Source organism: Thunnus albacares, chromosome 23 (assembly GCF_914725855.1).
Source record: "Thunnus albacares chromosome 23, fThuAlb1.1, whole genome shotgun sequence".
NCBI classification, from domain to species: Eukaryota; Metazoa; Chordata; class Actinopteri; order Scombriformes; family Scombridae; genus Thunnus; species Thunnus albacares.
The window spans coordinates 5,760,614-5,784,467 of record NC_058128.1 but is presented as its reverse complement, the minus strand read 5'-3'; the positions used below and the strand labels follow the sequence as shown (position 1 = coordinate 5,784,467).

Genomic DNA, 23,854 nt, shown 5'->3' with positions numbered 1-23,854 from the left:
AAACAGCAAAATTAAAATGAGGTGGCTTCTAACTAAAACATGATAAAAATAGATTCATAAAACAAGGATGGTTTCTGGATTCTTTGCAGATGAGGTACCTAACAAAAATGTACAGTATGCTCATCCTGGTCGCCTTAATATGCGCTGACAGCAGTAAGCTTTATAGGCGGTAGGGAGTTTTTTTCCCCCTGAGGTTTGTCTTTCAGGCTACATACAGTTGCCCTAACCATCTGATTGGATCCTAATTTTCTCCTAAAATACGCTAGAATCAATCAATATCAAAGATGTCTTATCATCAAAGATAAGACAGCAAATACAACACTATCTATTTGAGTATGAAAGTTCATTTTTGACCTTGGAAATACTAGTTTGGCAAAAAAAAAGACTTAAAAGAATTGAAATCTCTTGTTGTTCTGGAGCCTGTTGGCTTGTGTATGAAGTTCATTGCTTCACATATATGTCACATGATGACATCTGAGCTATCTCTGCGGGAACTGCACAAATACTACAGAAAAAAAAGCTAGAAATGGACTTTGAGTTGAATAATGTATCAGTAAGTATCAAGTTTGTGTCAGTGAAAATGTGATGAAATAGGGATAGTTGAGAACGCCAGACTTAAGGGTGTTTCCTACTTCCAAACCCCCCTTGAGAGAAGCAGTGATGAGGATACAAAAGGGATAAAGTTTTAGTGAAAACAGAGGGAGCGAAAAGGGTGGAATGAACATAAATCAGAGTTAGAATAAGACAGAGAGGCTGCAGGGAGTTAGAGCAGGAAAAGATTTTAGATGAATGCATTTGTGATTGAGCAAAAGGTCTCATCCTTCTCTTTGGGTGGCAGATAAATGCTTCACGTAGACACTGAAGTCTCCATTCTACTGTCACCGGGACTTTTATCTAAATCTTCTGCTCCTGAGGTGCGTTTATTAGCCAAGTTTTTCATCTTGAAATATATGTAGGTTGAGGGGAGCTTGGCCCGCACACTTCTTTATCTTTCACCTGTCATGTACAGTAAGCCCAGGTAACAATGGCGCCTTACATTACATTACATGCCCATTCTGTATTCAAACCATCCAAGTCAGACATCCAAAGAAGCTCCGACACCCCTCCCATACTACTCGCCATTATTGGCAGAACAATACCCTCAAAAAGCCAAGTTGGTCAAAAAAAAAAGGAGAGAGAGAGGGGCTGTATCTGCGATGGCGCTTAACATCAATTTGTGACACGATTAATCAATTTGGACCTTCTTTCTCTCTCTTTCTTGGTGCCTCGTCACTGTCGTCACTCTTTAAATAAAGAGCGGCGGCTGTTTGAATGAGCCGGGGCTCATCGCGATATGGCGCAGGTTAAGTAGGAGGCGCATGTTTTAGGATAGCGCCCCGCTGCTCCCTCTCGTCCTGAAACACTTAGCTGGTGATTAGCATAAGCTGATAGCGCTATCAGGAGCGTGCCATTGTGGTGACCCTGAAGCCCTCCCTCCCCCCCCCCCTCCCTCCTTCCTTCCCCACCACCATCACCACCACCACCACCCATCCTACCCCCCCCACCCCCCACCCCCTCCACCCCCTCCTCCTTTCTCCCTCTGAGAAGGTCTTATCTGGGATGTACAGGGCCTCTGTAGCCTCCTGGGGAGATGATGGAGGGAGGAGGCTGAGGTGGGTACTGTAGGGAAGGAGGATGGGGTTTGAATGGGGAAAAAGGGGGGCGATCCCGTTGTTGAACACTGTGTGTCTTTGGATGTGTCCTCTAATGTTTTCATGCCTTTTGAATAGTATATAATAAACTTTATTTCTGTTAAACTTTTCAAAACACAAACTGCTTTACAGATAGAGAAGACAAGAAGACTCACCAATCAGTCTTCCTGTCTCCGGCTTCTACAATGTGAAGATTTACTCTTTTTTTCTGTTTTATATCATTTTAATTAAATATTGTTGAGTTTTGAACTGTTGGTCAGACATTTCCTCAAACCCTTAAGCAGACAGATTGTAAAAACAGTTAAGCTAGTTTATCTAAAAGTTTATCTACCTGTTTATTTAAAAGTAAAACAGTAAAATCAGTTCACCACCAACACTGGTAACAACGCTTGTTTTCTTTCTTTTAAAAAATATTCTAAGTGAAAGAAATTACAAAATCTTACAATCCTGTGAAGTGATTGATGTTTACAATCGAGAATGTAGGTCATACTTTCACCGTTCACTTTCATTTTCTATTCCAAATAGGTCATAAACACACGCTAAGATTAGCTAAACTTGCCTGATTGTCTCACTGTCAGGGTTTCTTACCACATTGGACTTCTCGATGTCACTGCGTTTTCGGATCTCAGCTGAATCAAGCAGGTGAGTACAAAATCATTACTGATAGAACCGGTGGCCGAGACAACAAGATCCAATTTGTAATAAACTGGATTTATCCTTTAAAATCTGTTAAAGTGAGTTTGTGTTTTTACTTCCCTGGTCTCCACAGCAGGTCACCCCTAAATCTCTCCCGGGAGGAAAGCTGTCAGTATATCTAGGCATCTCTCTCTCTCTCTCTGTCTCTGTGCATGTCTTTCTCTCCTTAGCTTAAAGTCTGACAGTTTATTTCAAACTCGGAAGTAACAAACAAACTCAGAATGAAAAGTTGATTCACCTAAATTTCTGTCTCTTTGTATTCGTGTTACCTATTTCAGGAGGCGGCCGGATCTTCACTAGCGGTCTCTAAATCACTCCCACGATACCTCAGTCAGACTTTTTTCTTTTTTTTGTGTGTGTGTTGTGCAAAAAAGAAAAGTATGATGAAACCACGAAACAATACACGCACATAAACATGAATATGGCGACACATTTCTTGAAGGTAAGCAATTTCCATGCACGTTAAGAGCTTAGCATCGACGCAGCAGTATTCATATCAGTTTACTATTATGATGCAAATGATAACAGTGGTGCCTGGCTCCCTCTTTCTCCCTTCTGCACTTCTACTATGAACAACACGCCACATTATAGTACAGATGCACACCTACATTACAGTGTACACATAGACACAGACATGATGAATTTCACCCAGCTGCATTGCATATTCCCTTTGTTTGAGCTGATTGGATCTGTGGCGATCATATGTTTACCCAGAGCTCTATCTCTTTGAGAAACCTCCGTCACGGGTAGCGGAGAGTAACGTTCGCCTCGTGTTTTCCTTTTATTTTGGAGACGGGCACGCACACACGGTCTTTATGTATATATGCTAATAGGCTGGCTAACACGGTTTCACACTGTTTGTTTCTGCAAATGATGCAACTTGCCAGACATCCGTTTTTCTGCTGATGTTCACATTTTCTTTTCTTTTTTTTTTTTTTTCACCCTCTCTCTTTCTCAGGGCGGGCATTTTGGAGAGGGAGAGAGAGAGAGAGAGAGAGAGAGAGTGAGAGAGAGCAAAGGGAGGAAGATGAAGAAGAGAGGAGGAGGGGGAGGAGGAGGAGGAGGAAGGAGGGAGGGAGGGAGGGAGGCGTGTGTTCAAAATCCACAAAGGTTTTGTAATAAATGCATCGACGACAATAAAAACAAAAACATTAAAGGGAGAAAAGACGTGTTTCTGTGTTAAACAATTAGTGCTGCAGCATTAGAGCCGATCAGGAAGAGACAAAAGCTCGGCAGCAGCAGGGGTTTACCCCAGACACAAAGACACAAAGACAGATGCTCTGCAGCCCAGCCAAGCTACACTACCACATACTAGCTTCCACTAGAGCTGCATGGAGCCACATCAACAATACAAGTGTCTGTAGGTCTGTAATAATATAGCATCAAACTGCAATTGACATGATTTAATAATCTGGATACTCTAATACATTCATTTGTTTGTGTGTCATTATCTATAATTGCAAGTTAATGTACAAATGTACGATGAAACCTGCCTACCTGCCACATTTCAGAGGCTTCGACAACTTCACAACAACTCTACTTTTATTTAAAACAATGCCACAAAACACCAGCTAATGGCAATTTAAATTCCACACTGAACTCCGTTTAGTTACCTGCTGGTGTATGTGAAAGCTTTTGCTTTAAAGGGCAAGTTCGCCAAAATGATAAAAAAAGTTGTATGGACAACTATAACCTGCAAGGAGAGGATCATGTGACTGACGTGGGTAGCTGAGCTAGCGCTTCTGCTAGCAAGCTAATCTACTAGTTTGCTACTGACTGAACGCTAGCTGATGTATTACCTTACAGATAACAGTGACTAGGAGCTTGCTGATGTTGGTATGATGAGTTACTAATAAATAATGTTACAACGACACATTAGAGTAGGAAAATATTGTTAAAAATGAAGTTTTTTCTACATTGGCATTGAACTGCGTCCTCTTTAATATCTGATATTTCTCTGAACAGACATTCTGATGAGATTTGGTGGAAGTATTCTGCTGGGCGACAGATCCACATGTTAAAGGATCTGATGGGAAATTCTGTGATACATAAATTGGAAAGTAATACTAAAGGGATCCTTAAACGTGGATTTGACGTCATGTTTGCATGAATGTTCATGTCATATTTTGGAGGGAAGTTAGTTAATTTCTCATCATTTAAACATGTTTAAATGTTTTGGATTATTCCAATAAAATGTGTCCAAACTAAAGAGAGGTGAAAGATTAAAGACATACGGCAGGTTGATGAACAAATTTTCTCTTTGTTGTAGAGAGTTTTACTCATTTCCAGAGGCTTGTAAGCTAGCGATGCTACCAAAAACTAGCCTGCCAACCCTTTCGAGTGTCTCTGTCAGTCATGTGATCCTCTTCTCGCAGGCCATAGTTGCCTGTTGAGAGTCTCCCGTCTGCATGGATGAATACAACCAAAAGGTAAATGAGGAAAATATGTTTGTTTGTAATTTGGCTGTTGCTGAACCACCAAACCTTTCACCAGGTCTACCTCTCGCTGTAGAGCTTCCAATTTCATTGTTGTAATTACCGGTTACAAAAGCTCAGGATTACATTAAATTTAAAGGATGTCAGTCATAAAGCTCCTGCAGCCTGTGTGGTCACACTCTCCTTTCAGCTCCCGTTAACCATGCATGTGTGTAAGACTGTATGTGTGTTTGTGTGTAAGGAACCCCCCCCCCCCACCACCACCACCACCCCCCCTCCGGTGGCGTCTACTCTGTACATTCGACTCAATGGCTCCAGTGTTCATATGTGTGTGTGTCTGCATGTGTGTGTATGGCTGCGGCACTTAACCTTGTGACCGGTTGTGGAATGAGCTCCACAGAATCGCCGCTGAGCCTCTCGCCCCCCCACCGCACCGCCACGGTGTGCGTTACCACCCCAAGAGAGGCTGACAAGCTCGCGCACACACACACACACACACACACACACACACACGCAGACACACACAAGCTCTCTCTGTGTCCTCCAAGATAGAGATGGTGACGGCATAAAGCCTCGTGTTTAGACTCTACGTCTTTGTTCCTCCCTGATGGTGCCTCCTCTACCTGCATATGAGGGAGGAAGTCTCCGCTGTTTCCACTTTAAAGCCAGGAAGTGTTTGATTCCCTCAGTTTCCTCGACTACTAAAAGCCCATTTCATCTTTTTCCCCAAAACCGCAGCATGACACAACACTATTATTCCTTCAGTCTACACCCAACCACCCCCTCAACCACCCCCCCCCCCCCCTCTCACCATGCTCTTTGATTCACCCTGCTGCTGTTTCATTTAGCCTCATTGTCACACACTTGTTGGACGTATACAACAGAATCACCTGCCGCAGCCTCTGATATGTGTCGAATGAAGTCAAACAGGGGAAACGTGTGTGTGTAGCAGGTGTAGGGCGAAGGTTAGATTAATGTAAAGGAGCTGATATCGGCCTTTTATGGTCATGATAGTCTACGATAATTATTATGCTCAATATGTGCACGAATACAGACACTAAATGGCATGAAGAACAGAGAAAAGTCTACAACTGGCCGCAATTTCTTAAAAACAGCTGGTAACACCTGCAGTCAATGATTTTCTGAATTATTTTGAGCAGTATTTACCTTTGATATGTCCTTTCACTCTGCACTAGAAGCACAAAAAGCCTTTTCAACTAAGACAAATTTGTATTTGTAAAGTTTTTTTCTCTTTTTTTTTTTTTTTTTATAAAAAGAGGATAACTTTTACCTAGATTTTATGGTCTGCCCCCCCTAAAAGCTGTGTTTCCTGCTACAATAAGAAGTTAATCTTTGTACTTTGCAATAAATACGTTTTTTTTTGTGACTAGAACAACTGAGAAAATTATCTTAAAACATTAAGAGAAAGTGAAATGAAAATATGCAAATGAGCCTCTGATTGTAAGTCCCACGACGGCGTCTTTGTGTCACAAATACTATTTTCAAAGTCAGCCCTTCATCCAGATATTTTTTTTTATTATTTTCCTTTTTATCCAAATTTCTGCAGTTTTAAAAGTTAAAAATAAATAGAGATAAATTCCCTTTAAGAAAGTAATGAATCTAGTTTGTGTTTAATATGTCAAATGGTACCTCTGAGCAAAACAAGCTTTGTATTTCTTGACATTGCATGATAATGATTCAGTTAATTGTATATAAATGAATATTTCTTTTGGCATTTGACCTCCAAAATCCAGTCTGACTGCACCTGAACGACGACAAGCAGGAGTGAGCAGAAACACCTCGGTGAGTGTGAGGTAAGAAGGTATCAGACTTCCTCTCTTCACACTTCAAGACAACACTCCATTGATGCCGTCCAAAGAAGGAGCAGCCTTAGGAGACCCGGTGCTAACCTCACCCTCTAACCTACAGCTTTTATAAGGTCACAGGGTCAACTCTTCAACAGGCCGACCCCCCCCCCACCACCACCCTACCACTCTACGAAGGATGGCTGCTTATCTGCTGGTGTCGGTCAAATATCTGTCAAACGCACCAAACTGCGTTTTTCATGTGTTATATATGTATATTTACATAAATCAACTATGTGCGTGATATTTGAGGGGAACAAAAAAGAATGTCGTCACTCAGACAACACATAAAAAAATGAGCCGGTCATCTGAGACTGGCCAGTTACAGCAGGGGTCATATAGGGTCAACGCCATGGCAACAATGGCAGTCTGCCTCACCTCCTGTGCGGTGTTCAATTTAGAACGTAGCCTGTCAATCACATAGTTACCTGACAAGTTTTTAATGCATATAACAGAACAGAAAAGTTTGTTAAATGCTCCTGTGGAAGAAAGAGGCTCCTATTTATTATTTAAATGCACACACACAAAGTCCATATCTGAGTATTTCTCTAACAAAGTATTTTCTCTGGACAAATTTCAATATTTCATATATTTGGCTCCTCTTGGAGAAATCCAATCGTGTGTTTTTTGCAGAGAGGATGTCTAAAAAACAGAGATCTGTAGCCATCTTCCCTCCCTGTTGATTGGCCCTCCAGGACCCTATTTTCCCATCATTTTGTGCCTAAGTGACTAATGAGGGCAACATTTTTTTGAAATTGGTCCAGTATTGAGTGAGAGCGCTTCAGCCGGCAGCTGCGAAACGAGCCGCAATGTAATCCGACGGGGCAACAGCGCACGTTCAATGTACGTCCACTAAAAGTGCTTGACAACATTATGGAAAGGACCATACAGAGAAATAAAGCATTATTCTTTATCTTTTGCTCAATCTGGTCTGTTTGTTGTCGTGTCTCACCAAGTCTCAAGTCTCGTTCTGAAATCTCGCAGGAGTTGTTGTCGAAATCAGCTAAATATTCAGCCATGACAGATCTGGACAGAGGAGTGTCGGGAGGAGTTTGTTGTGTTGGAGTACAGAAAGCGTCTTCCTGCAACAACTCAACTCTTTCAGAACGAGACTTCTTCTTGAAACCCCTATTGGTCACTTAGACACAAAACAAAGGGAAAATAAGGTCCAGTTTGAAAAATATCAAAGTTTCCCTTTAAGATACTAACATGAAGTCCTGAGATCAGATCAAATGAGCTGATCATCAGCTGATCAGCCTGAGCACCACCTACACAAATGATGTCAGAGTGGTCTATTTAAAGGATAATTCCTGTTTATTACAACTTGGGCCTTATTTTCATTCAATTTATAATAACATTCTCTCCAAAAGGTTAATTTCAGAGATCTGGGAGTGCGGCGACGTTACATCAAAATAGTCTGACGGGACACGAAACACAAGCAGTGAGACAACCAGACGGATTTTAAGCAAACCTCCAGGTTAGTCTGGAAGATCAAACAAAGGCAAATAGTAAAATTATTACTCAAACTGTCTGTTGTAGACATCCATCACAGTTTACAGGCCGTCTCTGTTTCTACAAGCATTCATATCCAGTTGTCATTCATGCAGATTGTTACGTACCAGCTGCATGTACAGCAACAGTGTTATTGGCTTCATTCACTATAATCCCACTGGGAGCTTATTATATCTCTGCCTAATATAAGACTAATATAAGAAAATTAATTAATCTTTTCCTTCTCATAAACTTTTATTTTGAAAGTTTTAAAACATTTTAAATACCATCCGAAATGACTGCAAGTAGCTGAATTTCCTGCTCCAATTTGGTCCAAAAAAAAAAAAAAAAAAAATTAAGATGCTCAGTCTGAACTCGCCGTGTGCAGATCACACTATTATTGCACTGATATTTCTCAGCCTAATGAAATCTGCTCTGCCTCGCACCGATGGAACACTGTTAACTTTGATCTCACAATTAAGTCTCCATGAACAGCTAATAAAGCATAATCTGCTCTGTATCTGCTTGTCTGCACCAGAAGCACAGAAAGCCTTTTAGCATATCTATCGCTGCGGCTCCTGACTGACATTTTGTTGCTCTCGGGCTGAAAACAGTGACTTATTTTTTTTTATCACGCTCCAGATAATACAATCAAGTATTAAGGAGTTAAAAATCAAACTGGATCTGCATCGGTTGAGTGGCAGATGAGTGGCAGACGCCTGTGGGGGCTTCTAGTTATTCAATCTCTTTCTCTCTTTTTCATCCAACCTCCCTCTCTCTACTTTTTCCATGTTGACATCCCTGAATACAAAAAAAAAAAAAACAGCAGCCTCGCTTTTGTTGCAGTTTCCTCACCAGAGGTTATACCCCTACGGCTAAATTACCCAATCTTTCATTTACTAAATATAACATAATCATGACGTCACTGTTCTCCTCTGATAGCTCTCATAACCCTTTTATACATTTGGCTGTAATATCTCTGCCTCCCGATCGGAGTTAATGACGGGCCTGGACATTCTCAGATTTCTGCTCTATGATAAGACCAATCAACCGAAAATTGTGGCCTTTCGTTTTTTTTTTTTTTTTGGCATTTATTCCTGTTTCCTCAAGAAATGACACTGGCCCAAGTGGACAGACGGTAGCAGTTTGGTGTTGTATGTTGGAGAATTGATAAGGAATGTTTTCCACATGAGTTAGGTAGTGAACTCTGATTGTGGCGCAATATTTTCCTCTCATCTTAAACTCGGCAGTTGGTAGTTGATGTTATGAGGCCACCGGCCAGATCTGTTAAGCCCGTATGCTCGTGTGCTGATGTATAGGTTTGATACCTATGGAACAAATACAATTACAGCAATAGTTCACATACAGTTTATGTGTCCTTTAGGTGGGAGAAATCTCAAATGTGCTTCTACTTTTCATCATCAGAACCAGTTCAAAAAGCCATCCTGGTGGTTGCGATCAGGCTCCGGAGAGGAAGACTTTACCGAGTTCACCACAAACCTCGCTGATGAGGTTAAAAGGTAACACTTCAATCGAGTCGGTCTTGTACACTTAAGTAAAAAAAAAATCACCACCACTTTCTCCGTCGTCACACTTTTCATCTTACACCTGTTGTTTTTGTTGGAAGAAATACTTTGAGGTCAAAGAGATCTAACAGCAACATCATCTGTTTTCACGGATAACAGTTTGTGATGGATATGTTTTTGAAGGAAGAGGAGCTGATAAGATTATAGTGTCTAATGAGCAACGGTCTTGCTTTGGTCGATCGTGACCCCGCGCAAGTTATAATGAAAAGTCAAACCAGTAGACATCTACAGGGACCCGAATGTTAGAGAGAGTCTGTCTGTCTTGACTTACTCCTCATGAGTTTACTGCTGATGTCTGAACTGAATCGCTGTTTGGAAAGAAATATTATTTCGAGAATTGAAACTGGCATTTTTCAGAAGTGCTTTTGGGAATTATTTTATCATATCATCTGTAATCTCGGTAGCTCCTGCCTGCTTTGTATAATGTTTTAATGTGTTTGAGTTTGCTTCAGAGAGGTTTGTCATGCTTAGCCATTATCTTTCATCATAAATAATCCTTTGAGGGGGGGTTTGCAGGATGAAACTGTGCCTGGAGAAAAAAAAAAGAAGAAGGTATTAAAGATGTCTCCTTTAAAAAGGTCATATAACAGCTAGTTAAGGAAGTGTTTTGAGCAAAATATATCTGTGTTGCAGTTACACAAACATGCAAGCCACTGCTGCCTAGTGTCCCTCAGAATTACATCCATACCGGACGATTCTGCACCTCGACGTTTATGTTCGACGCCAACGTTCAGCGACGACGCAGGAAGTAGCGCGTCGTCTTTGTAGGCAGGTGGACAGTAAAGGTGAGGAGGTCATAGTCTGGCTATCATGCAGGAGAGCTGAATGTGCGTCCATGCAATTAATATTTTGCCTTTTTATGAACCATAAGTACGATCTCTCTCATCTTAAGTGTTTTAGTTTCCTAACCCCCTTTTTGCAGATTGCATTAAATGATTTAAATGATTATGCTCAATTGATGCAGGTTATTTAGCTTCGACAGCTGATGGGAAACACCTGCTGTGACATCATTGTCGGGGGTGTGGCCTGACATCCGGCCCGGGTTCACTGTTAATGTTTACGAAGCTGTGAGCACATAAAATACGTACGGACACTCATATCACACGATGCAACTATTTTTTTTTCATATTAAATTGAATAAAGTCATGATTTACAACCAGTGTGTTCATTCTTGCAGAGAACATAATGACATTTCAGCAATAAAATTAATCTTTTAAATTTCTTAATGAATATAAATGGATTGGTTGGATTTATTCCAATTATTATTATTGGAAGTATTCATTCAAAAAAAAAAAAAAAGCTCAAATAGCATAAAAACTTCAAACTATTATCATTATTCTGGTATGTGCATGTTTATCAAGATCATCATTAAAAAACCAACAATAAAACCTTCATCAATCATTCGACGCAGTGTGATTGGTTCAGCTGTGAGAGCAGCCAATCCAAATGTTTCCTCCAATAAAATTATATTCTTCTAAAAAGTTGCAGAATAAAAACTGCAGAATAGACCCATTTTTTTTTTCCTTGAAGAATCTGTAACTCAGCTATATTATGCTTACTCTCGAAACAATATCCCGACCTTTCATCAGATGTGTTGACTGTGTCAGACTGTATTTAGCCTGAAAGCAACTCTTCTATCTTCTCTGCTTGCGGATCTCCCTCTCTCTCTCTCCCTCTCTCTCTCTCTCCCTCTCTCTCTCTCCCTCTCTCTCTCTCTCTCTTTCTCTGTCTGTTATCAATTCTTTTTAGACATCAGCTTTTCAAAAGCTGTTAGGGATGTGATGTGAAAGGAGGGCAGTTTGAATATTCTGGAAAAAAAAATACAGGCCTAAAGCATCATCTGCAATTATACCATTCGTTGTCAAATATGTTTGCATATTCAATATATTTAAAAAAAAAAAAAAAAAAAAGAAGAACTGCTGGATGTGGCTTAATTTAAGAAGCCTCATAGGCGACATGCAAACTCCTCAACAATGTGCTGGAGAGAGATACCTTATTAGCCTTATTATCATTATTCCTCCTGATCGGTCTCCTCGACCAGATTGTTGTCCTTCACCTAACTTTCCTCTTTATCGTGTAGACACAGACCAAATAAACTCTGCAGACGCCGGTGGCTCTCCGCTGTGAAAGAAAGAAAAAGTTGGTCGGTTGTGAAAAATAAAAATTATAAGACCACCGATGCCAGGACTGACTGAGGGAGTGGGCTATGTTCTGACAGGTGTGGTGTCATGTCGACCGAAAGGCAAAGATGTTTTGAATTAATGAGGCCAGGTGATGGAGAAAAAGGAGCAGAACTGGAGCCAAGACTCTCGCCTGCAGTTTACTGGAGACCCGGCGTGCTTCTTATTTAAATAACTGCCCTTGATCTCGCTGATCACTAGGCTATAGGCTACTTAATTAAAACTAACAAGCAGTGCATTAGCACCCTGCCGGCGCGCTGACACCGTCAACCTGGTTGTATATAAGCAGCACCCCGGGGGAGGAAGGTGCAGTATTCCAGATGCAGGTGAAGCACAGTTCATTTAAAATGCCAACAAAAAAAAAAAAAAAAGATGGCAGGTTTGTGCACCCTGATTGAAAGTGGAAGCATTTTTTCAATGTAGCAGTGAAGGAGGAGTGTGTGTGTGTGTGTGTGTGTGTGTGTATGATGTGTGTATGTGTGTTCCCCTCAGAATAAAAGGCAACATACCCGCCTAGGAAGGCCAGCCTTGAGCTTTATAGACGGCTGCTTTGATCAGAAAAAGGCCGGTTCATCTTCACCTTCTCGTGGACGTCACGCGGGATGCTGATGATGCCGCCGTGCGCCTGTTTCTCTGAAGACAGACAGAAAGGAAATAAGGTGGAGGAAGAAATGTAATAGATGCTAAATGGGTAAGCTAAGGTGTGGCAGGTTTTTTTTATACCAAGTTTAACCCTTTAACACTCAGTTTCACCCCCTTTTGTTTCTTTTTAAGTAGCTTTCAGGTTGTTAAAATCCTCCTAATCAACATTATCTTCCAGTATCACATGTATATATACTGTATAGGCTCATTGAAGCTACTTGTAGATGATTTAGTGAGATATTTTAACCCTAAACACCATATTTCAAATGGAAATATCATTTTATAAACAACTTTAGAGTTTCTAAATATATCTTTCACAAACTTGGGGATTTTCATCAGAATTTATAAACAATTTCTGTAGATTTGAATGCTGTTTGCCTACAAAACAAGATTTTTATCATAAGATATATGACAAGGACCACTTCTGAATTTCAATTTGTTCTAATGGGCTTGTAAATCTGGTTACATATAATATAAAATAAGTGTTTTATGCATCAACTTTGTGCAAAATGTTTACTGATGCTCTGTTATGGAGTAGAGGTAGTCTCTACATCCACCTACATAGATCCTGTTCTAATGACCTGATGTTAAGTTAAGCATGTCTGTCAACTTTTCAGGTATCAGGAGAAAACGGCTCTTAAACTGAGATTCAAGGTGAGATTAAACTAATTAAAAGCCAATTTTGGGAGCAGGATGTAACAGCAGAGTGAGACCTCCTGCTCCATAATGTGTACAAATGAATAAATCTTTTTTTTTTTTTCAGTTAAGCGACAAAAGATCTGTTTCTCTCTGCTGTGTTTGTCAATGACTGAGTGAAGACCTGATAATCAGACTGAATTCAACCTAATTAACATCATTTAAAAACAAGTTTATAAGTGTGAATGGATGATGTTGAGAAAAGTGGACTAGAGTACAATTCAGCTCAGTTAATTATGATTATTGTGAGATTAAACCAGTTAACAGAACATTAAAACAGTGGTGAAACATAACTAAGCACATATACTCGAGTACAGTACTTAAGTACAGATTTGAGATACTTTTAGGCGTATTTTGAGTATTTTAAGCTCCTTCCAGAGATAAATATCGCACTTAAATGCTAGTTTTCACAGGGGATATTTTTTCTGCATTTAGTACTTTGAATTTGGATATTTAAAGTACATTTTGTTACCTACATACTTAAGTACTTTTTGAATGCAATACTTTTACTTGTAACAAAGTATTTTAGAGTGATGCAGTACTCTTATTTGACAGCTATAGTTATCACTGGGGACATTTCTCTGCATTTAGTACTTTCAATTTGGGTATTTTAAGTACATTTTGTTGCCTACATACAGTTACTTAAGTACTTTTTGAATGCAATACTTTTACTTGTAACAAAGTATTTTTACAGTGATGTGCTGCTACTTTTACTGGGGCCATTTTTAAACATTTACTGCTGTCAATTTTGATATTTTAAGTACATTTTTTTGCATGAATGCGAGACTTTTACTTGTAACAAAGTATTTTTTCACAGTACTTTTACTTATTGATCTGCTACTTCCTCCAACAATGAAGTGAAGGAGGCCTCCTGCTGCTGTGATGAGTAATAAATGACTAAATCACATGACTTCTGAGTAAAGTAACGAGTAATCTGTTTCTCTCTCAGAGTCACGCGCACCTCTGCTGTGATTGTATATGACTTTGCGACGACCTCTGTTGCAAATGTCCCCCCCCCACCCCACCCACCACCACCACCACCACCACCACCACTCAACCCCACCCCTCTCCTCCTCACCACCACCCACCACCCTCCCCTCCACACTCCTCACCCACCCACCCTCTTCGCAGAAAATGGAAATGGCTTAGCACTATCGCCGTTGCCCCGGCAACCATCTGAGTCCCCCATCTCGCGGTGGAGAAATGAGTTCTGAACAGGCTCGAGAGAGGCAGGGATTAAACATGATCCCGCGGACGGACTGTCAATCAAAACTCTCCAGCCTCCTTCCGTTTAAAAAAAAAAAAAAACGCACCAAAAGGTGAATTTTTACTGGAATCGTCCGGTTAGAAAAAAAAAGTAAATAAATAAAATATAAATAAATAAATCAACTGATAATGACTCCGGCCTGGTGGGGGTTTTTTTTATGTAAGCTATTAAAAGCAGGGAACTTCTTTTTCAAAAACAAATCCGTTATCCTGCAGCGGATTTAGTGGTGGTCGTTATATTCCAATGCCAAGAGGCGATGGATTAATTTAATTAGCCTGGTGAAGATTAATGACAATGCATAGGCCTTTTGTAGATAAGGCTATACACTGTTAAAAAAAAAAGAAGAAGAAGGGATGTGTTATTTTCTACAGACTGTGTGTCTAATTTGGGAAACTTGGGGAACCATCCGAAAATTATTCCACTATAGATTTTATAGCCTGCAGTTTATATTCACCTTTTGTAGGCTGAGATAAGCCTGAATGATGAGATTCATAGATGGTAAAATAGTATCAAATACAGATTCATGCTTATTTTGTGTGAAATAGAAACTAAAAATACAGGCTAGTAATGGTTGTTGTTTTCCTTGAATTACTGGACTATCAGAGTGGATTAAATAGTGTTTAATTAGCAACACGCTAACATGTAGCATATTTTCAGATGTGTTTAAATTAAACCCATCAAACATGCACCGACTGGTTAAGTTTAAAGCTGCAGGAATCTTTTTTTAAACATATAAGGAAAACATCTCTATTATAAATCTTCATTTAAAGATATTAATTAATCATGATATAGTGGAAGCCAGTGGTTGCTAATCTTTTTTGGCTTTTGACCCTTTAAAAAGTAAAAATTTGTCTACTTGTGACCACTCAACACAGGCTGCACATGTCCACTTCAACCAAAAAGGAGATTTTTCCTCTTCAGATTGTTTTGTTTTAATACTTTTTATTGGTCTGAACATGTCAAATCATCCAAATGTGAGAAAATAAATACAACTTTGTGTAACAGAAATATGTTTCTACTGCTTTCCCTTTCTGCTAATCGTTTCCTGACCCCTCAGATTCATCTTATGACCCCTTAGAGGGGGCCCAACCCTTAGTTTGAGTACCACTGGTGTAGGCTGTCAGTGGCACTATTGACCTCACTAGTAGTTCACATGTGTGTTCATATGGTGTGATTTCATAATGTGATGTGTGACTGGACAACAGAAAGAACAATGATAATAATTAATAATTAATAATTGAATTTAATGATTATTAAGCAGTAGTAGTATTATTAAATTAGACTAAGCCAAAGTGGAGAATTTTAACCCTCGACACATTCATTAAAACCTGATAAAAATCTATTTATTTTGCTGATATATCACACCTGAAAATATCGATAAGATATACAGTATATCTACGCACCGCAATAAGGGAAATCCCTTGAATGTGTAAACCTACTTGGTAATAAACTTGTGTGTGATGCTGGTTTCTGAGGTTACTGTCAGTGTAAACTTACCACATCTACACCTGCAGAATCTATGCATTCATGACACTGGCAGCGCTGCAACATGCAGTCAACAGTGAGCTGTCAGGACTATTCTCAGCTGCTTTTTAATTGATTAATTCGCACTTTATAGCTTCGTCCAATACCCTGTCTTCTCATAGCAGTTATTTTAATGCTTAGTTAGATTATTTATGTCTCAAACTGGGGAAATAGTTCCTCAAAATCGCTTCTAATTGCTTCTCTTTTCATTAAAACCTATTTTTTCATTTGATATTTGTTGTCAGGTGTCTTATAATAATAATAAAAAACTTCCCGTGGTAATCCCTGCCTGCTTTTGGGGAAGTAATCAGATTACAGTAACGCATTGCTGGTGCCAGGCTGAAAGAGCGGGAGAGGGTGGCGGGAGGCTGGAGAGGAGAGGAGAGGAGGAGGTGGGTGGGGGGGGGGGGGGGGGGGGGGGGGGGGGGCCCCACAGTGAGACCCCCGTGCAATTTGATATTTGCCTCTTTGACAGTCATTTAAAGGGGATCTGGAGAACCCGATAGCCGGGGGACTTACACCCTTCCAAAGGCTTTCGGGACACTTTAGCCCGGCTCGGCTCGGCCCCGCAGCGCCAGTGAGTCGCCAGGCAGGGTGTAAACGTTAAATGTTAGCCATTTGTTCCGTAGATTGCGGGGAAAATCAAGCCACTCTTTCATTCATTCATCTATTTTTTGGGGTGGGGGGGCCCTCCTCCCACTCCTGCCTTCCCCCCCCTCCCCTCCTCCTCCTCCTCCTCCTCCTCCTCCTCCTCCTCCTCCTTCTCTCTCTCTTTCCTCCTCTGCTTTTCTTTCTCTTCCAGACTCCACAACCCCACAAACAGTCATTGACTAAAGCGGCTTATAGGGAGTCTCCTAATAACGCTTTAACGAATTAAAAAGCAAAGAAGAAGAAGTTTACAGAAGGAGGGAAGAGATGTTTTGTAATTGCTGAGACTGTAACAGACAAAAGAGTCCTGACGCAGTGGAATAGGAGGTTATCTGCTATGGTGGCGGTTCCTTATCAGTGGATAAATATTTGTATATCATGGCCAACCGAGGGGAGGGGGGGCTCTGCAAAAACCCCTCTAACGTGTTGTTGTGATTGTTGCAACACAGGTGATCTACATGGAGATAGCTACTGTATACGTCCTCTCTCTCTCTCTCTCTCTGTGTGTGTAGTGGAAGCTGCACAGCTGCCACGTGGGGGGTCGAGGCGCTTCCTGCAAAGCCATTTCTTCTTCTTCTTCTTCTTCTTTTTTCAATTATGAGGTTAAAAGAGTGTGTGTTTTTAATAAACGACTGCTCATTAAAGAGAGAGTACATTCCCCTGCAGATAACAGGCAGGTTGCATTGTGCGGCTCTCTCCTGGGAGGACTCCTGCCTGGATGTTTGTCCCCCCCCTCTCCTCTCCTCGCCTCTCCCCAACTCCCCAGCCTCGCATCTCATTAGGGCTAATCTCCACATCTCTATCTACCGCCGCATCAGCCTCCCCATCAACCTATATGGCCTGTTTCTGAACAGACAAAAAGATTAAGATTTTCTTTCACAGTGTGAATTAAATCGGGCTATTTCAGGGGGACCTTTTTTTTTTTTTTACGCAACAACCAACGTGATCCTGGTTGGGTTTTTTTTTTTGTTTTGCTTTCATATGAAACCCTCACTGGACTCCACAGTGGCCACCCAGTCCAGGATTATTCTGCTCAGCCAGGAAAGAAGAAGAAGAAGAGGAGGAGGAGGAGGAGGAGGAGAGAGGAAGAGAGAGAGAGAGAGGGAGAGAGGGAGGGCCTGCCTGGATACCCAGCCGCCTGTAAGTGTCCATCCCCCGGTTTGTTTGACATGGCAGTGTCCCTGGGTATAAAAGCGATAAACATCTGGTGGCGTTGCCAGGACATTGGAAAATGAGGGATTGGGGAGAGGCAGTGAAAGAGGAGGCGAAAATACTAAATCATAATGAGAAGAAAGATGGGCAGACAGAGAGAGAGAGAGAGAGAGAGAGAGAGAGAGAGAGAGGGAGGGAGAGAGAGAGAGAAAGAGAGAGAGAGAGATGCTGATCAGCTAATTACAGCTGCAAATAAAATGCAAATTTATCCTGGCACGGTGAGCATGCCCAAGTTTAAACACAGCGCCATCCAAAAAATTCAGAGATGCGCGGGCACCGTGCCAATGATGACTTCCAAACAAAGAATGATGATCCAATAATAAGAATAAATGTATATACTTACACATTTTTATTATTATTTTATGATATTATTACATTAGACTATATTCGCTTCTGCACACTACACATCCTGGTGCTTTTTTTTTTTTAGGCTACACCTCCCACCCCTTTCAATAAAAAAAAAAAAAAAAAAGAAAGATGGCATGCTTCCCAACAACAGTGACACCACCATGCACATGATGCTACACATCCACAATCCAACAATACAGTTCCCACAGTGTAGTCGCTATTTACGCAGGGAGGGGAGGAGGAGGAGGAGGAGGAGGCACCACCACATGCCTCTGTTTCCCCACCTTATGTAGTGATTAATGATATATCGCCACCCAAAGATTAATCATGGAAAATTATTAAAAAAAAAAAAAAAAAAAAAAAAAATCTTGGAGGTGCTCGTGAGAACTGGCTACATCAGGTGGGCTCAGGGATGGAGAGAAGAAGAAGAAGAAGAAGAAGAAGAAGAAGAAGGGGGGGTTAGAAAACGAATTAGCTTCATCGAATCTTTTTAGATGCAAATATTTTGTTATCTCCACGTTGCTGCGCCGTTTTTTTTTCTCTCTCTCCCAGTGTTTATGATTAATTATCTCTTCTTGGTGAAAAATAAATCATGCGAAATTAGGATCTAGCTGACTCCACGTGCGTAAGCAGAGATGGCAGGTCGATGCTGTTAATTTCAGGTTGAAATTGACACACTAATTATAGTGCAGAGTGCTGCTGGAACACTAGCAGGCAAGATTATACCTCTGTGCTTCTATTTTTTTCCTCTCTCTCTCTCTCTCTTTTTTTTTTTTTTTATCAGATCCCCCTTATATTTTACCAATTAAAAATCGTAAAGGCATTTCATTGCCCCAGGATAAAAAAAAAAACGCAGCCTCTCTCCTAACATGGCCATCACTTTCCCCCATCAGATTCATTGTGATGTATTAGATGCAATAAATTATCCCATGTAACAAAACATGGCGAGCTGAAAGGCTGATAATCTGCAGAGGGGAGATAAGGATTCATTATTCCAAATCATTATGAATCCAGCGTTGGCTGTGACTTCTTTCTTAATCAGCTTCTGTGATCCTGGATACGTGAAGGGAGCAGATAAGAGCAGAGTCGTTTATAATTCTCCCCACCTCGGCCTAATATTTTAAAATAAAATCGCAGGGAGAAGCCGCCGTGTAAAAAAAAAAAAAAAACACACACACACACTCATATACACACACACACAGACATTGGCTTAACGTTTGGAGAGAGTGCACAGGACGAGAATAATAAAACACATTGAGGAAATAAATAAGTAAATAGATAATACGTGGCCCATACATTTTTGGAGGTGTTTTGTCTCAAATTAAGGTCATCTTATTCGACATACAGCGGAGAATCATGTAGGCAGGGGAGGAAAGGGGAGATATATATAGGCTATACTGCAGCATTTATTTCGCATTTGGAGTGGGAAGTGTCTAATAAAATTTAGGCTACATCAGGGAGGCTGTAAGAGCGGGTGACCGTAAATGATTTACTCCGTTTATGCACTAACGGGGCAGAAAAGCCACGGTGCAGGAGGAGGAGGAGGAGGAGGAGGAGGAGGAGGGTGGGAGAGGTAGGGTGGGTGGGTGGGTGTTGGGGTGTTTTGCAGCTGTACAATCCGAAACTGAAAACTCTCAAAAAAAAAAAAAAAAAAAAGCAGCTGTATTTAATCAGAATATAAAGGTGACATTATAACTCCTCATTCTGTCTGCTGGGGAGATTATAAATATCAGCTGGCTGTGATAGAACTGATGGGAATATATATATAAAAAAAAAAAAAAAAAAAAAAAAAAAAAAAGGCCAGTGTGCGCAGGCTCTGCTTGTTATTATGGCCCAGTGTACCGGAGGGTTTGTGCTTTGCTGTTGTCAAGCCTCTTGCTGTCACGCGGGAGCTCGCGTCAAATTCTACATTAATCACGCGATTTCACGGCGGCGGGGGCGCACGCGGGAGAAAAAGGGGGGGTAGGGGGTGAGGATGGGGGAGCGTGACTTTGGACTTGGGCATCACGCTCCCCGTTACAAGCCCCGGTTCGGAGAGACTTGTGTATACCCAAATAATGTGATTGAATGTGTGGCCTAGTAATGCAAGGTAAACCCTACAACAGCATCAAGGCCGTTTACACTTTCCATTTACAATTAATTAAGGATTGAATGTAAAGAATAACGTCTCATTTTATATGTTTTCTTTCAGAAATAAAACGTGTTTCCCCCCTCCTTTATTTAATTCTATCCCGACTGAACGAGACAGAAATTGATTCTCGTTATTTCCCCTCGTAATTAATCTTTTTATTACACCTATAATATGCTTTAATTATCTGCGGCGTAAATACTGGTTTAACTGTTGTTTCTCCAGCTTATATCAAAGCCATCAGTATGCGCATTTATCACAGACGCATATTAACTTCACCTTTACATTCAAATCGCACAGCTAATAATTCCAGAAATAAGCACTTTATTTACGTCAAAAGCAGATTAATAAATCATTACTATCTGGATGTGTTATTTTGTAATTCTATTTAGATATTGAATTACTAATTCCATAAATGAAAAGCTCCGCTTTACCCTGCATGGAAACACTGAATTATTCATTGGGGTCTTTTCTTTTTTTTTTTTTTTTTTTTTTTAAAAAGACACGTTTGGCTGTGGTCGCGTTCGTAAGTTTATACAACGAGGTTTGCGCCAATTATCTTTAATTTATTACCTTAATTGAATTGCTTCCCCAAATATAGATTTGGGTGTGATCAGTTTACATTCTCCTTCAGAGAGTCAAGGCGCAACACGAGAGATGCCAAGCCTCCAGCATCCTCCCTCTCCTCTCCTCTCCTCTCCTCCTCTTCCTCTTCTCTCCTCTCCTCTCTCCTCCTCTTCTCTCCTCTCTCCTCTCCTCAGTGCATTTCACAGAGAGAAGGATCGGATTTGCTTGGTGCTCCTTTCAATCAACCATGGTGTCAATAAGCAGGCTAGCAGGCCTCTATATGCTCCGGGTTAGTGGTGGTGGATGTATGTGAAGCTTTGACGTTGCAGAGCATCTGCTAAAACCACCAAGCCACAACGCAGCTCCGATCAGATTACCATATTGATACGGAAAGATTTCAGATTTGTTTGCATGCGCGTTGTTTAGATTTAGCTCTAATTGCTGTGGAGTTTGGCGCGGATCTTTTGGTGTTGATTAGACACCAGCTATGGCTTAATCTGTCCTTTTGTGGCAGAGGAGAGAAAGGGCTCCTCTTCCAACACAAAAGGAGGCGCAACATTTTGTGTGTCACGGAGAGATCTTGTGCTTCTGCACAGAAATATCTCCAGAGCACAAACTGTACAGGCGACATTCTTATAAGGAGGTTATATAGATAATAATACTTACACAACACAGCCTCCTTTGCTCATCCACAAAATCATATAAAATCATGTTTAAAAGTGGCATATTGTGATTTTTCTTTTTCTTTCACCCCCCCCAAAAATATTCATCTGACTAAAGGCAGGCATTTACTTTTGGCCTACAAATGTGGGCGTCACCTGAACGCATCATCAGGTTGTACCTGCTTTACCTTTATCATACATAAAAATCAAAATAAAGATAAAAAACAAAAAACAATAATAAAAGCAACATATTCCAGAGCCATTTGACAGCATTTAACGTGCAAAAATGTGTGATAAATTGCTAATGATGAAATAATAGTGCACTATTCCTTTTTCTAATTTATTCCCATTGGTTTTTATTGCCTCTAATTAGGTTTCTATTCCTCTAACTTGTGATGCTCAAACCCGGAAGAGCTGGCGTGCACAGTACAGTAAGTACGGTAAAGAGGCCGCCTTTGGTTGGCCCGTATTCGCGTGTGCAGCCTGCCCGGTAGCCTATGTGCGCGCGTGTTTTCTCCTCGCGGTGTGTTGATGATGTGACTCCGGGACCGAGGGCGCGCGCGCGCACCACCATCGCCACCTTGTGTGTGTGTGTGTGTGAGTGAGAGAGAGAGAGAGTGTGTAAGCGAGTGTGTGTGTGTGTGTGTGTGTGTGTTTTTCCCTCCCAGTCCACCGCTCTCACTCTCGCCCTCTCTTTCTTTCTCTCTCTCTGTGTGTCTGTCTCTCTAAATGCCACCGGCGCTTCCATCTCTATGTCACTCTTTCTTCACATCTGCAGAGAGGGGTGGAAAAAAAAAAACACCCAACCTCTCACCGTCCAGCGTCCACTAACAGGTCAGTAAATATTTAGATTTGCTCGGATGAAGCCGGTGCATCCTAAATGCTCTGTCCAATCGGCAGCCTCTTCTCTCAGTGGCTTTTGTATGTATGTATGTATGTGTGTGTGTGTGTGTGTGTGTGTGTGTGTGTGTGTGTGTGTGAGCTCACTGATATCGCTAGTCTGGTGAATGATTGGAAACTTTTACGAGCTGCTCTGCATGTTAGTCTTAAACGGAAAATAAACGGAGAATTTTTATTTTTTAAAAGCTAATTTCATTCAAACCGGTAGCGATAAAGCTACCGGTTACACCTCCATTTCTCTCCAGCGGCTGTGTGCACTTGCTGAAAGAGAGAGAGAGAGAGAAAAAGAGGGGGGCTGTAGTGGTGATAATACTGGCTACAACATGCATAACGACCGCCATTGTTGCCTTTAACGTCGCTACGAGCTGCTTGTGTTTGTTCCTGACCTAAACGTCCGGGGCGATTTCTTCTTCTTCTTCTCTTTTTTTTTATTACACAAAATTTGCTTTGCTAATAATAGGCTAACTGTCGCCCTTTTTTTCTTTCTTGCTCACACTCAGGCATGTGGCAAAGCACGACTTTGGGATTGAAATGTCTAAAAGCTAAACGACAGCCAAGTGAAATTTCTTAAAATACCTAGCTACCTGCTTCCAAATAGCTCAGATGAGGGTTTTTAACGACCTATTACCTACCGCTCAGGTTGGTGGTACAGGCAGAATCCCATACAAGCCGTGAAATTGATCTGATTACCTTGCCGGCGGGTCATAAAAAAAAAAAAAAAAAAAGGAGTCGGGCTTGCTGAGGCTGCGTTTTCCACCCCCCCCCCTGTTATTAGTTTCCTCCATCTCGTCTTTGGTCGATATGTCTTGATATGGCGGAGAGAGAGCCGCTGTTTGAATGAATATAGGATGCCAAATTAAGGGCATCACACGCGCACTGTCACGGGCCAAGAGCTCTAACGGCTATTTGCATGCACAGGGAGCACAGAGCGCGAGAGAGACGCCTCGCGCACCCGTTGTATTGATCTCATCTGCCTGTTTTTATAACGTTTTTCTCCATTTTTTTTCTCTCTGCTCTCCAAAAAAATAAATATAGCCACGTGTTAGATTAAATATTGTAATGTTATTAAATTATTATTATATCTTTTAAACCCTGCGGATGAAAGTCCAACCAATCGGCCTCGAGAGTGACAGAGATGAGCAGCAGGTATTTGAATTTCGTTTCCTCACGTTATTACGCAGCTGTCACACCGGCTTTTTTTTTTTTAGGTTGTGGGTTAATTATGAGCTCAAATTTAAATTCTGGCAAATGATTGTGTTTCTAATCCGGTGCTTTGAATTAATAAATTAGCCCTAAAAAAAAAAAAGGAAACCGCT

At 41.0% G+C, this 23,854-nt stretch overlaps 2 long non-coding RNA genes across 3 annotated transcripts in view; one reads left to right on the top strand and one right to left on the bottom strand.

Annotated features, from left to right (window-relative positions):
- Positions 1–6,513: 6,513 nt before the first annotated feature.
- LOC122975030 lies at positions 6,514–7,612 on the top strand. The gene is made up of 2 exons (XR_006400547.1): positions 6,514–6,636; positions 6,752–7,612. It is a non-coding gene; the product is annotated as an uncharacterized LOC122975030 (long non-coding RNA).
- Positions 7,613–9,248: 1,636 nt separating this feature from the next.
- Positions 9,249–23,854, bottom strand: part of LOC122975027 — a 245,861-nt gene continuing 231,255 nt past the window's right edge. Inside the window, exons 2-4 of one of the 2 annotated variants that reach the window (XR_006400543.1) lie at positions 12,454–12,577; positions 11,757–11,885; positions 9,249–10,293 (exon numbers count right to left, since the gene is read on the bottom strand). This is a non-coding gene — a long non-coding RNA (uncharacterized LOC122975027). Of the gene's footprint in view, positions 10,294–11,042; positions 11,573–11,756; positions 11,886–12,453; positions 12,578–23,854 lie in introns of those variants that run through there. The other variant, XR_006400544.1, reaches the window with a different exon arrangement.